Genomic DNA, 6,000 nt, shown 5'->3' with positions numbered 1-6,000 from the left:
TCCTTGTCAGCAGATGGTTGTGATTTAGCACAATACTATCCCATTAGCATTTCTGTTCCAACACAAGTCAATATAATGCTGAGCTGGAGGCTATATACAAAATAATCACAAAGATAATTACAGTGCGAAGAGGTGTTTAAAAACTGAGACATTGTGAAAAGTTAACATTTAAAAATGTTTGCATTTCCAAAAAAAAAAAAACCACCTCAAATTCCCTGAAATACCTTGCCCTTTTGTAACTAAACTACATCACGTCATGCTTCTGATGAAATCATGCTCTGAATTGACTTCAGAATATTTTAGTTTCTTTTTTGGAGTTTCATAGTGTTTGTGGCTATGTTAATAAAAGGAAAGAAAAGTAAAAATTCCATGAAGCTCTAAATTATGTTTGTGGTTTTTGTTTTTACTTAAAAAAAAAAAAAAAAAAATCCGATCACTGACAATTTTTGCTTTCCTACCACTAGAGGGTGCTAACAACACCACTAACCAGAAGTTCGCTGTCTACAAATGTGACAATCCACGCAAAGTCCTGTGAGCTTTTGTGTTTATTTTTGCAAAGTCAACTGATAACATTTTATTTGGGAAACAACTAATCATAAATTTTGTTATTGATTTTCAATCTAGGAAATAACACAAAGAAACGCAATACATACCAAAAATAAAATAAAATGATCAAATAGGAGAAACCCTCTTTAGTCTCTCAAATGTATTAAAATGACCTTAATATATACTCGTAGGCTTAGTGACAATGCCTTTTGAAATCTGTACCCAGGAAAAGTATCAGACAAGTGAAAAAAAAATAATAGATAAGATGTTCATCTTAACATTGTTCAAAATAATAAAGCACTGGAAATAATCTAAATGTTTGACAAAAGGGTATTGGGTATGTTATGTTTCCTCCATATAATCGCTGTTGAGTCGATTCTGACTCATAGGGACCCTATAGGACAGAGTAGAACTGCCCCAAAGAGTTTTCAAGGGTAGCCTGGTGGATTTGAACTGCCAACTTTTGATTAGCAGCTGCAGCTCTTAACCACGACACCACCAGGGTTTCCTCCTCTATATAGTGAACTATTAAAAATGATGATGCAGTTCTGTACTTGTTGACGTGGAAAGCTATCCATGCAATATGATTAAGCTAGAAATCCATGCAATATGATTAACACCCATTGCCCCTGAGTCGATTCCGACTCATAGCAACCCTATAGGACAGAGTAGAACTGCCGTAGGGCTTCCAAGGAGCAACTGGTAGACTTGAATGGCTGATCTTTTGGCTAGCAGCTGTATGCTTAACCACTGTGCCATCAGGGCTCTGCAATATGACTATAGGTTGCAAAATAGTGATTTAACATAATCCTAGCTGAGAAATTAGTGATAGGAAAAAGCCTGGAAAAAATATTCACTGAAATAATAACTGTCTCTGGTGATGTAATTATTTGTTATCTTAATTTTTTTGGTGTGTGACCTAGAGAAAAAACAGTCTCTGTACTTCTCAGTTTCATCAGCAATGAAATGAAGGCAATGATACTTCCTAGCTCACGGGTCATGTGAGGACTCAACATATAAATATAAGTAAAGGACCTAATAAGCTGTGATCATCATTTTCATTGTCTGTATTTTCTGATTTTTGTAAGCATGTGTGTTAATGTTATAATCAGACAAGACAATAAAACTATTTAAAAAGTAGTTCACTTGGGGGAGGAGGGGATTGGGGTTATTCCCATCTGTAAGAAAATGAGCCACTTAATTCCTACTTACCTAGAAAATGAAAAGATCAGATCTTTGTTCGTGTCTGAAAGTCTAACTATTCTAAATAAGAACACACAACTATATATTGACTAATTCTAGCATTAGGTTCCTTAGTGTCAATTCAGGCTAAAGGGTAACCCTGGAAACCCTTGTAGTGTAGTGTTTAAGAGCTATGGCTGCTAACCAAAAGGTCGGTGGTTCAAATCCACCAGGCACATCTTGGAAACCCTATGGGGCAGTTCTACTCTGTCCTATAATAATCTTTGTTTGGAGTGAAGGTAGGTAGATTTTGGTGTAGATGGTAGATACCAAGGCCCTGTGTGTAGATTGGGTCAATGTTTTACAAAGGAAAAGAATTTGGTATTCTTCAGGGTGAAGGGAGAGATGAGGAAAAGGGGTTCAAGGGAGGAGAGGAGAGGAGACAGGAGGAACAGAGGGAGGGACGGAGGGGAGAGGAAGGGAGGGTGGTAGAGGAAAAGAAGCTGGATGGAGACCTGGAGGAAGGGAATCTGTAGAGTGCTTTGTAGAAATGTCTAAGTCATCATGTGCAGTAGGTGTTGTGATTGACCCTAGCAATTCTGTAACATTTATGTACTTTGACTGGTGGTAAAAAAAATGAAGAGGCTGAATTTCATACCTAGATTGATGCTTGTTGGACAGACATAGCATATGTAGACACAGGATTCTTGAGGCATGGGGGATATGACCACATAAGGTTCCAGAAAGTCCTACATACTTTGGACATCTCTGGGCCTTAAATTGGAGTTCAAGGTAATCTAGATCTCAGGAGAAAGGGGGGCTCCAGGTTATATAATTATGTCTGTGTGTGTGTGTGAGAGAGAGAGAGAGAGAGAGAAATATAACACATATGGGAAAAGAAAGAACTAGAAGATGTTGAGAGAGATCAGTTATACTTATGACAAATCCAAATACGTTTGTATCTTTAATCCTATAATAGTCACAATTCATGCAAATATAGAATCTCTTCTGACTCCTTCCCTGCTTCTGGTTTGTAGCTGAATGTATTACCCAATATTCCTGACAAGTAGATATGTTCAGTCATAGGAACCCTAATGCTTCTTGGGGAAGTCCTTCCCATGTTGAACACTTTATGTGGTTAAGAAGCTCTACATATTGAACTAAAATTTTCATTCATTCATTCATTCATCTAACAAATATTTATAAGTGTTTACTATGTTTCAGGTGCTGTTCTATGTACTGAGGATATAAAATTCTTGCTCTCATGGGACTTACCATCTAGTAGGGCAAAGATTAAACAAAAGATAGATACTATGTCAGGTGGTGATAAGTCATAAGAAGAAAAATAAGCAAACCTGAGGGTGGAGTATGGACTAGAGATATAAATTTGTGAGCTGTCGGTTTATAGATGTTGTTAGATGGTGAGTGTAAATAGTGATGAGAAGAGCCCCGATAACTCCAGTATTAGCAGTTGGAGCAATGCAGAGAGACTGGCAAAGCAGATATGAAAGTACAGATAGATTCCCGCAGCTTCCATTTCTGCCCTCTGGGCAGGAAACTTTCTCTCCCTCAGCAAGAAGAGTGTTGTTATATCTGGAGATCACTGCTCTGCATGGCACAGTGGAAGTGAGCACTTACTAACTGGTGTGAGCAGATGCCTTCCCACAACTTGAGTGAGTAAGGTAGCAGTGGGACAGAGAAGCTGCGGGGACTGTGCCAAGGTAGGAGTGGCATCACCAACCACAACCATCACCCGCCAGCAGGTGCAGGGGCCACAAGGCAGTAATGCCAGACCGGTGGTGGAATCAGCCTGGGAATCGTCCAGGGGGAAGGGATTTGCAGGTGTCTTTTTTTTTAGAGTTCTGGTTATTTTATTGAGTCGCAATCGACTCAGCAGCACTGGGTTTTTTGGGTTAGAGTTCTGGTAGTGCAATGAATGCTAATCAATGCTAATTGAAAGGTTGGGGGTTTGAATCCACCCATCAGTTCTGTGAGAAAAAGACCTGTCTGTCCGCTCCTGTAAAGATTACAGCCTAGAAAACCCTGTGGGGCATTCTGCTCTGTCATGTGGGATCACTATGAGTCTAAGTAGACTCAGTGGCACCTAACAGCAACAACAGAATTCCAGTAAGTATAGTAGTTGGATACTTCTCTTATCTTGATCCGTTTTCCTGTGACTATACCAATGTCCCACACCTTACACACCCAACCCCAACCTGGTATGGCCAGGTAAACACAGGTTACACTACAAAGTCATATGTCTGTAATCCTTTTCTCGGACTATTTTATGCCTTGGTGAGATCTCACCTGTTGAGATCTTGAATTCTAATACTGTTATCTAACTTGCTGGTTATCAATTCCAGGTTTCTGCCATCTTTAAAAATGATAAGCAGAGGTAGGGACAAGATGGTGGAGTAGTCAGACACTTCCTGTGGTCCCCCTTACAACAAAGACCCTGTCTTAGTCATTTAGTGCTGCTTTAAGAGAAATACCACAAGTGGATGGCTTTAACAAAAATTTATTCTCTCACAGTCTAGTAGGTTACAAGTCCAAATTCAGGGTGTCAGCTCCAGGGGAAGGATTTCTCTCTCTGTTGGCTCTGGAGGAAGGTCCTTGTCATCAGTCTTACCCTGGTTGAGGAGCTTCTCAGGCACAGGGACCCTGGGTCCAAAGGATGCACTCTGCTTCTGGTGCTGCTTACTTGATGGTATGAGGTCCACAACACTCTGCTTGCTTCCCTTTCCTTTTATCTCTTGAGAGATAAAAGGTGGTGCAGGCCACACCCCAGGGAAACTCCCTTTACCTTGGCTCAGGGAGGTGACCTGAGTAAGTGTGGTGTTACAACCCCACCCTAATCCTCTCAACATAAAATTACAATCACAAGATGGAGGACAACCACACAATACTGGGAATCATGGCGTAACCAAGTTGATACACATATTTTGGGGGGGACATAATTCAATCCATGATAGGCCTGAAAAAACAAGTGAACAGATTATATACCACAATCTAGGAGCCCTGAACATCAAAGGCAAAGTTGAGGAAACGGACTGAGTGGCAGGTGGAGGGAGAGATGGTTCAGAAGCAGCGAGGAGTTGCCAGACCTGACTCTGCGGGAACTAGCACCGCGTAGGCCAGGATAGGCGAGTGCCAGTGGTGAGGCAAGCAGTGGTGTTTGGGATGCATTTTCCATACTGGGAGAGAGCAAGCAGCAAAGAGTATACTTGCACCTCCAGAATCAGTGAAAAGCGCTGCTCAATTTGCAAAAGATAAATATATGTGTCTAACCTACCACATGGATCAAAAAACACCCCTTTGGGAAAAAACTCTTTCCCATTTACCTGACCCCTCCCTGCTCTGTACTGGATCCTGAGCCAGCTTCAGTGATAGCCACATTCCCTCTGCTGGAAGTAAGATCTGTTGCACTCTCTGAGCCATTCTCCTGGCCTTAGAGAGTGAACATATTAGCAAACAGGGAAAAAATAATCTGCTGGCTCCTGTACGCTGGGAACTCAGGGCAGAAACAGTTCCTTTGCCTAGGCACAGGCATAAGGGGTCCATGGACTTTGAATGCCTTTCACCCTGCATGGACCTGTGTGGGCTCATTTCAACAGCATACGCCCTCCTTAGCACAGCACTGTGGGGTATATACCTGAAGTCTAACTGCAACTGTTTCAGCTACATGGTGGAGAGGCAGGTTCGTGACATTTGACACAATTCTGCCTATTAAGCAGGGTTCTCACCTACCCTGATCAGGGGCCTGAGGACTGGTGGCTCCAGCCATGCCACCTAGCCAGCCATGACAGGCGTCCAAGGATAAGCAGTGCTTTCCAGTCCTCACAGCCAACAGCATTGGGTGCCCATAGTCCAGGTGCAAAAATCACCCACCTACGTGCTGTAGGGAACAGGGACATACTTTCCTCACAGAAACTCAGAGGCGGTCGTCAGCCCCCTGCCTTGGTCAGTGCATGACCCCCTAGTGCAGCCAGATACCTGTGCCTATACCAACTGTGCCTTTTTGTCTAAGGCTGTAAGTGAGAGCCTGCACCACACGCTTGGTGACTGACTACCTGGACACCTGAGTTGAATCCATTCAAGAAAAGTAAAGGGGCTCCTGAGATCACCTACCTAGTAACAGCTCTAACAACCTGGGCACAGGATGTTAGAGCTTCAAAGGTGCCAATAATCAAACTAGCTCACCTGAGCAGCCTATTTGGGCATATCAGACCAAAACAAAACATGAAGCTAGGACACAGTAAGCAAACATAAAAT

Source organism: Elephas maximus, chromosome 7 (assembly GCF_024166365.1).
Source record: "Elephas maximus indicus isolate mEleMax1 chromosome 7, mEleMax1 primary haplotype, whole genome shotgun sequence".
Lineage (NCBI taxonomy): Eukaryota > Metazoa > Chordata > Mammalia > Proboscidea > Elephantidae > Elephas > Elephas maximus.
The sequence above is the reverse complement of the archived record's forward strand: the minus strand, read 5'-3'. Positions refer to the sequence as shown.